The sequence below is a fragment of the Notothenia coriiceps genome, unplaced genomic scaffold, assembly GCF_000735185.1.
Source record: "Notothenia coriiceps isolate Sejong01 unplaced genomic scaffold, NC01 NC01_scaffold00006043, whole genome shotgun sequence".
NCBI classification, from domain to species: Eukaryota; Metazoa; Chordata; class Actinopteri; order Perciformes; family Nototheniidae; genus Notothenia; species Notothenia coriiceps.
The window spans coordinates 12,629-21,056 of NW_011338744.1; positions in this window are offsets into that span (position 1 = coordinate 12,629).

The window sequence follows — 8,428 nt, forward strand, 5'->3', positions numbered from 1 at the left end:
AACATGAGCATATCGAGAGGTGCAGGGATGACGTATTCACCCTGAAGGAAGCTGCTGGTTCCCTCGACAAAAAAGCAACATGATTTCTCCAGAGGATTTTGGAAAATAGCTGGAAATAAGGTCTGTGGAAACAAACCTGTTTGATGAATGCACGTTTTGTTCAGCCGGATCATCTCCACATGTCTACCCTACTTTTATAATGAATCATAAATCTAATGGCCAGAAGCTAAATGCTAACGTTATGCTAAAGGAAGTACAGCCGAGTCCACCAGCACGACTTCAACGTCACGCCAACTTGAGATCCATATTCAAACACACAGATTCTAAATGGTACGAGTTGAAGCGTTTGTTTGAACAGTCTGCAGGAGGCAGGTACTTGCTTTCAAGCAGAACAGAAACTAACTTAGAGGAGTGTTTACGTGTTCGGCGTAATGACGTACAACGACCTCCACGACTTCTGTAGTCCTATTCAGCCACTTGGTAACAACCATCGTTTTTCAGACACGTCAACTCTTCAGAAATCAACAGTGGGGTCACTGCTGATGGATTTAATGTCGTAGAACAAAACGTGATCCGTCTCTTCAATGTGTCTCAACCACAGACCTTATTTCAGCTAGTTTCCAACATCGTATGGAGAGATCCCATTGGCTCTGAGACGAGGGAACAGGAAGTGGTGAAATGCTGACTCACTTCCTGGTTTTAGGACTCATCCCTGCACCACTCTATAGAGAGGTGCCATGATGCGTATTTTTGAAGGTGGACCCAGAGGTCAACATCACAAAGAATAGGATTTTTGAATATTGCAGAAAATAAGATTAGGCTAAAAAAACAGGAGGCCTTCTCCTTCAACTAATTATTTAAGGCAGCAGATCTCCAGCATTATGCAGCGACTGTCAGATAGATGGCAGCTACTTCACTGCATCCCGCTAAATTAGATATATAGGGACATACGTTTGTATGATATGATGAAATGACGTCTAAATCGAATAAGAACTAAAGCTGGTGCCCATCAGATGAGCATTTCTAAAAGTTAGTGTTGAGCCATGCTGCACAGAAAGAGCTGGAAGGAGCCGTGCTGCAGAGAAAAGTGAGGCCTGTCAACGTGTTCGAAGTAGATTTATCTTTTAATGAAAAACAGGCTATTTCTAATAAAACAAGTCCCGTCAAAAGACATGAGCATTATTTTAATCGATGACAGGGATTGGGGCTCATCCAGTCAGCCTATTTTTAATACACTGAAAACTCCCCGGACATTTTGACTGGAGATAATTACATTTGTCAGATTTCAACAGATGTTTCCCGTTAAGTCTCAGTAAACACCGGCTGATGGAAACACTGGAGACGTTCCTGGAGTAAAACGTGGGAAGGTGATTTGGAAAAGCCCACCTTACAGGCATGATTACATTTCGTTATTCACCTGGGTAAAGGAGGCAACAAATCAAAGTGTAGAGTAGTGATGGATAGAGGGTGGAGAGTTTGATGTGACACTCAGAGCTGGCCAGTATTATACTGATCCCTCTCACTTTCTCCCTTTCTCCCTCTCTCCCTCCCTCCCTCTCTCTCTCTCTCTCTCTCTCCTGATGCTACCATGGATTTTTGTTCAGTGCATCTCCACATTGATGATGAGTGCATGTGCCGTATTAGAGTCAGTGTGAGTCCAGCTCTCTGGAAGTGTGCAAGTGTGTTCAGGAGGATGATGATACCTTAATCGGACTCTCTCACTACTCCTGTTTCTCTCTGTCTCCTCTCCGGTGTTTCCTGCTCTCCACCTGGCCTCCATGAGTTTAACTGAGGACAATCAATTCCTCCCTGGAAGGTAAGTGTCACAGCAGGGGGTCTTTTATATTTCCAGTAACAACAAAAAGCTAGATTTGTGTTGATAATGCATTTGTTTAATCTCCCAAGTTTTGCTGATTTTTCTTGCTCGACTTGTATTTTCTGTTCAAAGGTCTGGGAGTTTATTCTCAGTCTTAGCGGTGGTTATCTTACAAGTGTCCTTCTGACAGGATAACATCTGGAGTGTTGACTGGCAGACACTCAGTCAGGGGTCAGGCACTGCAGACTGTGAAGGGATTGAAAGCAGATTGTCTGGCTGTAAAGCTGCTGGAAGGAAGGCACAGAAAGCCAATTAGTGGCTCTCTGTGAGCATTAGTGAGGAGGAGGGCAGTTGTCGCTCTATTGACTGGGTCTCAGGCTGCTTATCACACTGAGTTTGTCTTTCACTATGTGTTGATAGTGACTGATTATTATTGTGATATGTTTCTATAGGATGACAAAGAGAACGACCTTCATCTAAACCTCTTGGTCAAAGGCAAATAAGGAATGAAAAACATCTGTCCTTGGGAACGCAGTTACCCCTCAGTGACACACAGCTTTACTCCCCCTTCACACGCTGTGCTTATGTAATGCGTTTGTGTCAGGGTGATGATAACACGACTTACTCGGGTGGCAGTGTTGTTTTTATTTATTTATTTATTTTGCATTGTTTGCGGCCATCGCTCCCGAGGGAAGCAACATCTGAAAGTCTGATTAAAAATAGAGATATGGTTTGGCATCTCACACACGATGTTCTGATTGTTCTCTGAGCAGTGGAGTATGACAAGTCACGGATTACCTCAAGGACATGTGTTAATGTTTGTATGGTTTGATCCAGGACTTCAATGACAAATGATGCGAGTCTCCTTCTGAAACCACCAGTGAACGGTGGAGGGAAAAATAGATTCAAAATCGAGATATTTTCTTCTACATTCTGCAAAAATCGAAAAAAGCTAGACGTTGATGGATAGCAATAGAACAAACCAAGTTATAGTGGTGTCTGTCTGACAGTGAGAAATAGAAAAGCAGCTTAACTAAGCTCACCAATTATATTTGTCTATCAGGCTGATTTCTTTGTCTCTATCTCATTCAGCTCATATAACCTTTATGAATATAGAAACTCCATGATATAATACACACTGCTTCCACGGCTTCATTTCCCAGATAGCCTTCATTAGCACACAGTGGGAAATAAGCAATAAATCAAATGAGCACCTCTCTGGACAGAATCCAGAATCACTTTTGAATCGAATGATAGATAGTATATCCACATCCGCTGCCTTATGACTTAGTCCTCCTCCTTCCCCCCTTCTCTATTTGACTTGTTTAAAAAGGCTAAGAAAAAGCAATAGAACAACTCGTCTTGATCCGTCATTGTTTATTTCATTTTGATCCCAATTAGCTTCAAGCTAAATCCTCATGTTGGAGAATATTGTGCAAGGAAAGCAGAAAGGGTGAGCTAGCATGTTGAAATATTTCAGTTTAACCTGAACAGTTATTAAATGATAACTCTCCGCGGTGATTATGTAAGAAGTTTCACTCGCAGCGTGTCCTGCGATGTTTCAAACAGTCGCCTCCGGCCACTCTTTGTCATGCTGCGGTGTCACGGTGTAAATATTGTACTGCGTGGCATTCACTTGTCCCTGTCAGTCACTGTCAGGCTCAGCGAGGACGAACAACTCCATTTTAATCCAACTAAAGGTCTCCCGACTCCCTCAGGGATGTGATTTATAACCTTTACTCTATGTGGCTTATTTTAAAATAACAAGCATTCAATCACAAGGTAAACAATGTACTAATGATAGCCTACATAAAATGCATTCGCTGCCTCGTGTTGTTGTTGCACCTAAAGTATATTTGTATGTAGTAATGCTGTGGTTTATTCTTTGTATTGTATGTACTGTGCTGCACAAAGACACAACAAGTCAATCAAATCATATCTTAAAGGGAGAAATAATAACTACAGGGTTCCTGCAGGTTTCACCAGCTCAAATGTAAGACCTTTTTAAGACCACTTTGAATAGAATTTAAGACCTATTTCACGGCAAGAAAGTATGAAGGAAAATTGCTATGAAAGAAGAAGAAATACGTCCCATAATTACTTTCAAAGTAAATGTATTCCAATCAACCTAAGAACGATGACTGAACATAACAGCACACAGAACTGTGTTAGCCAAAAAGCAGAACAAAAAGAACTGCATAACTGTGAAAGTGTGCGTGTGTCTCTGTGTGTATGTCTGTATGTCAGAGTGTGTGTGTGTGTGTGTGTGTGTGTGTGTGTGTGTGTGTGTGTGTGTGTGTGTGTGTGTGTGTGTGTGTCTCTGCGTGTGTGTCTCTGTGTGTGTGTCTCTGTGTGTGTGTGTGTGTGTGTGTGTGTGTGTGTGTGTGTGTGTGTGTGTTGACGTAGACCCAAACGTTACCCGGAGGTCCCCCTGATGTTGTTGCGGTAGCTGCTGCACTAGCAAAACAAACGCTATTTGTGTTTGCAAAAGGTGCGGCGGGCTTCCAACACGTTCCCCTCCACTGGTTTCAACCAAGCACTAAATTCAATGTTTTCCAACAAAATACGGTTGAACTTACACTTCCCCATATTAATTTGTAAGTAGATTCGAAGATACATGAGTTTCTGACTGCCCAATAGCTGAAGCTTGGTTGCTAGGTTACTAGCTAGGTGTTCTCCGATAAGGGGCCGGGGAGAACGAAAGTTAGTGATTACTGGTTCCATGTTGATTTATTTCAATACAGATTGTTGGGGGAACTGAAAGGCTCTTACCGTACTGGTTACTTTGCATCCCGGACATTTCCCCCAAAACACATTTAGACGCGATCGCAACACAGAAGTACCTTTCAAATCCCATCATTTTTAAGACCTTCTAAATCATATTTAAGACTTTCTTATTTATTTTTTTATCATATTTAAGACTTTTTAAGACCTTAAAGGGGACCTATCATGCAAAATGCACCTTTGTACGTCTTTTATACATATGTGTGTGAATATGTGTCCCCGGTGTGTCAGGGAACTCACCAAGTGTCAGAAAACACAACCGTCTCTCTTTTCAGAGAGAAGACAGGGCTGGAATACAGCAAATAGGGCGAAATGAGGCATGGCTAAAATGCATGATCTGTTTGGTATTTTGAAAAAATAACTTCACAGACATGTTTTATATAGGTATGGCCCTACAATACATTATTCAAATATAGCATGATAGGTCCACTTTAAATTCTGATGATCAAATGTAAGACTTTTTACGACCCCGCGGGAACCCTGTAACTAAGAACACTCGTCTAAAATGTAAAGCCTGAATAATGTTAAGGTTATACAGTTTCAATGCACAAATAATGAAATTGTTGTTCAAAACTGCTTTGAGATGCACAAAGAAAGGATCAACACGAGTAAACACCTTTCATACACGAACCCATCAGTCTACATGTACTTTGTGAGAAAAACAATCCTCTCTGATTCGGTATAGCTGCCATAAGCCATATTCATACCACCACTGTACCATTCTTGAAAAACACAATTTCTTGAGTTTTGACAATTTTAAGTCTTTTAAAAGTATGTGTTTTTTTTTATAAATGTTTACATGGACTGGTTGTAAATGCTTGTATGCTGCTCTTGCTCTTTTTGCATATCATGTTTTTATTTTTGCTATGTATATAAATGTTCTTATATGTTGTATGTGACGGGACTACGGATGGAAATTAGCTCAAACGCTAAAATAGCTCTAATCTAAAATCCGGCTCATTTACATTTGTAAGCATTATTTTGTTTTAAAGTGTTCATCAATGTGCACTGTCCCGGTTCAAATAAACGATTAAATGAAAAATAAAAGCATCTTGATTACTCTGCTGATTATTGTTCTAGATTTTCATGCAAAACTGTCATTTATTATTGATAATAGTTGGCAGTTATCTCCTGGCAATCAACTAAGTGTTGCAGCTCCAGTTGGACATTCAATTGAGAACGTGAAAACATGATTTATAAAAATAATAAGACATCTTTTTAAAACAACAGCTTGATTGAAATTGTTTGGATTGCACAATAAAAAACTTGATTTTGGTAAATTATTAATAGCCAGAGTATCGTGTTTACTAAATAAACTTTTGAAATGACATAAAGACATTTTGAAAATGAAGGAAATGAAGTTGATGTCAAACTAAATCCAACACATTGTAAATAGTGAGAAGTTCGAACACTACGACAGGGTTAAATGTAATTTTATTTTAAATACAAGTTAATTTGCAGCTATTTTCTGCCTAAAGCTGAGAGATTTAACAAAACCACTGTTTGGATAGATCCATGATAGGACGACATAACCAAATGCAGTTTGTTTGACAACTAATCGATGCAACAAAGCACTTTGAATTGCCTCTGTGTCTGAAAATGTGCTATATAAATAAACTAACCTTAAAGGGGACCTATTATGCAAAATGCACTTTTTGATGTCATTTATACATAAACATGTGTCCCCGGTGTGTCGGGGAACTCACGCAGCGTCAGAAAACAAAACTCTCTCTCTTTTCCTCCGTACCCAAATCTCTAAAAAAGGGGGAACAATGGAGCTGATCCAGATTTGCGTCCGATATGACGTAATATCTGAAATGCCCACGGCCCTATCAGAAACGTTGCTATCAGAAACAATGCTCGACTGCTTGGACGTAATATGGTCGGTGTTTACATTAGCATGGCTAACACTAAAAGCTAACCTGTACTGGAGAGCATGTGTGTGAAGAAGCAGGAAATAAAAAGGAACTCACCTTGTGGTATAACCGGCAAGAGTAAATGGTTGATCTTCTCCTCTGACCACTGCCCTCTTCTGAGTGACAGCGGCTTCACATGAACAGCAGTGTGTATGACACGCTGCAAGGAGACCCGTCACACTGACAACAGATACAAACTGCAAATAAACATTTACTTTCCTTCCTCAGTAGCTTACACAGAAAAGGAACCCAGGCAGGAGGCTATGGCCTGAGGGTGAGGGTGAATGACATAATGATGAACGTAAAGTGAACAGCAGGCGATATTTAGTTTATCACTAGTGGTGGAAAGTCAATACTGTTAGAAGTTGGCTCCCACTTGCAACAAAAGGAGAGGAAATTAAAGAGGTGCCAAAATAATTGGATCAATAAAGAATATCTTATCAAGTTATTTCTGCTGAAGCACATTGTGTAGGTACTTTGCTTGAGTATTTCCATGTTATGCTACTTTATACTTCTACTCTACTACAATTTGGCTGCAAATTATTTTACAATTGACTCACTATGTTTATTTGACAAGATTGGTTACTTTGCAGGTTCATGTTATTAACCCCAACAAATGTAATTGACAAATGAGTTATGATGTATTGTTATGGAGTCAGATACCTGGCAGTAAAGAAAGTCACTCAAATTATGTCCATCTTTAGCAGCTGCCAAAATAAAATGATGTTTCATTCTTTAGATTATAATCCAGGTGTTTAATTAATATTCATTTGCAAAATAGCCATTCTACATGATGAGAACTTTAAGTACATTTTGATGCGAATACTTTTGTTCTCGTACTTGAATGACAGACTAGCTTGTATTTTCACACTGTGGTATTATTACTTTTACTGAGGTTAAAGATCTGAGTATTTGTCCACCTCTGTTTATCACTCTCTACATAATCATCTGGAGGTCATTGTATCTGATGTTGTTTCAAAGGGTCCAGTTTATCAGCGCTGGACAGAGCAGTGTTTGAGAGGGGCTCAGAGAGATGGAAACGGCAGAGTCACAGCTCTCTCCTTTCACTCCAATCTGTCAAAGTTAAGCTCTGCTCGCCTTTCACACTCACATGGCTGAGGGTCGTCTTCATTTGTCCCCCAGGTCACAGAAACACGCTCAGATACAACTCTAAACATAGGGCTGCACAGCTAGGCGGAATGGAGTGGTGCAGGAATGAGTCCTAAACTTGAAATGAGTCTGCATTTCAGCACTTCCTGTTCCCTCGTCTGGAAGTCACTGTTTTTTTTAATATGTTTTAGTTTAGAAGCCTGAAAAGAGGTTTGTGGTTGACACAAGCTGAAGATATTTTAACTTTTTGTTCTACAACATAACATACGTCAGTAAATACCCCACTGGTGAGGTTTCTTAAAATCGCTGGTCGCAAAAAATGTGTCTAAATTAGACGACTAAATGCCATCACACTCAACATTAGCCACCTTTAGCTTAGCGCTGGTGACGTGAAGTCATGTGACCATGCTTTAGTTCCTTTATAGCCCAACATCAGCCTCCTTTAGCTTAGCGGTGGTGATGTGAAGTCACGTGACCGTGCTGTAGTTCCTTTATAGCCCAACATTAGCCACCTTTAGCTAAGCGGTGGTGACGTGAAGTCATGTGACCGTGCTGTAGTTCCTTTATAGCCCAACATTAGCCACCTTTAGCTTAGCGGTGGTGACGTGAAGTCATGTGACCGTGCTCTAGTTCCTTTATAGCCCAACATTAGCCACCTTTAGCTTAGCGGTGGTGACGTGAAGTCATGTGACTGTGCTCTAGTTCCTTTATAGCCCAACATTAGCCGCCTTTAGCTTAGCGGTGGTGACATGAAGTCACGTGACCGTGCTCTAGTTCCTTTATAGCCCAACATTAGCCTCCT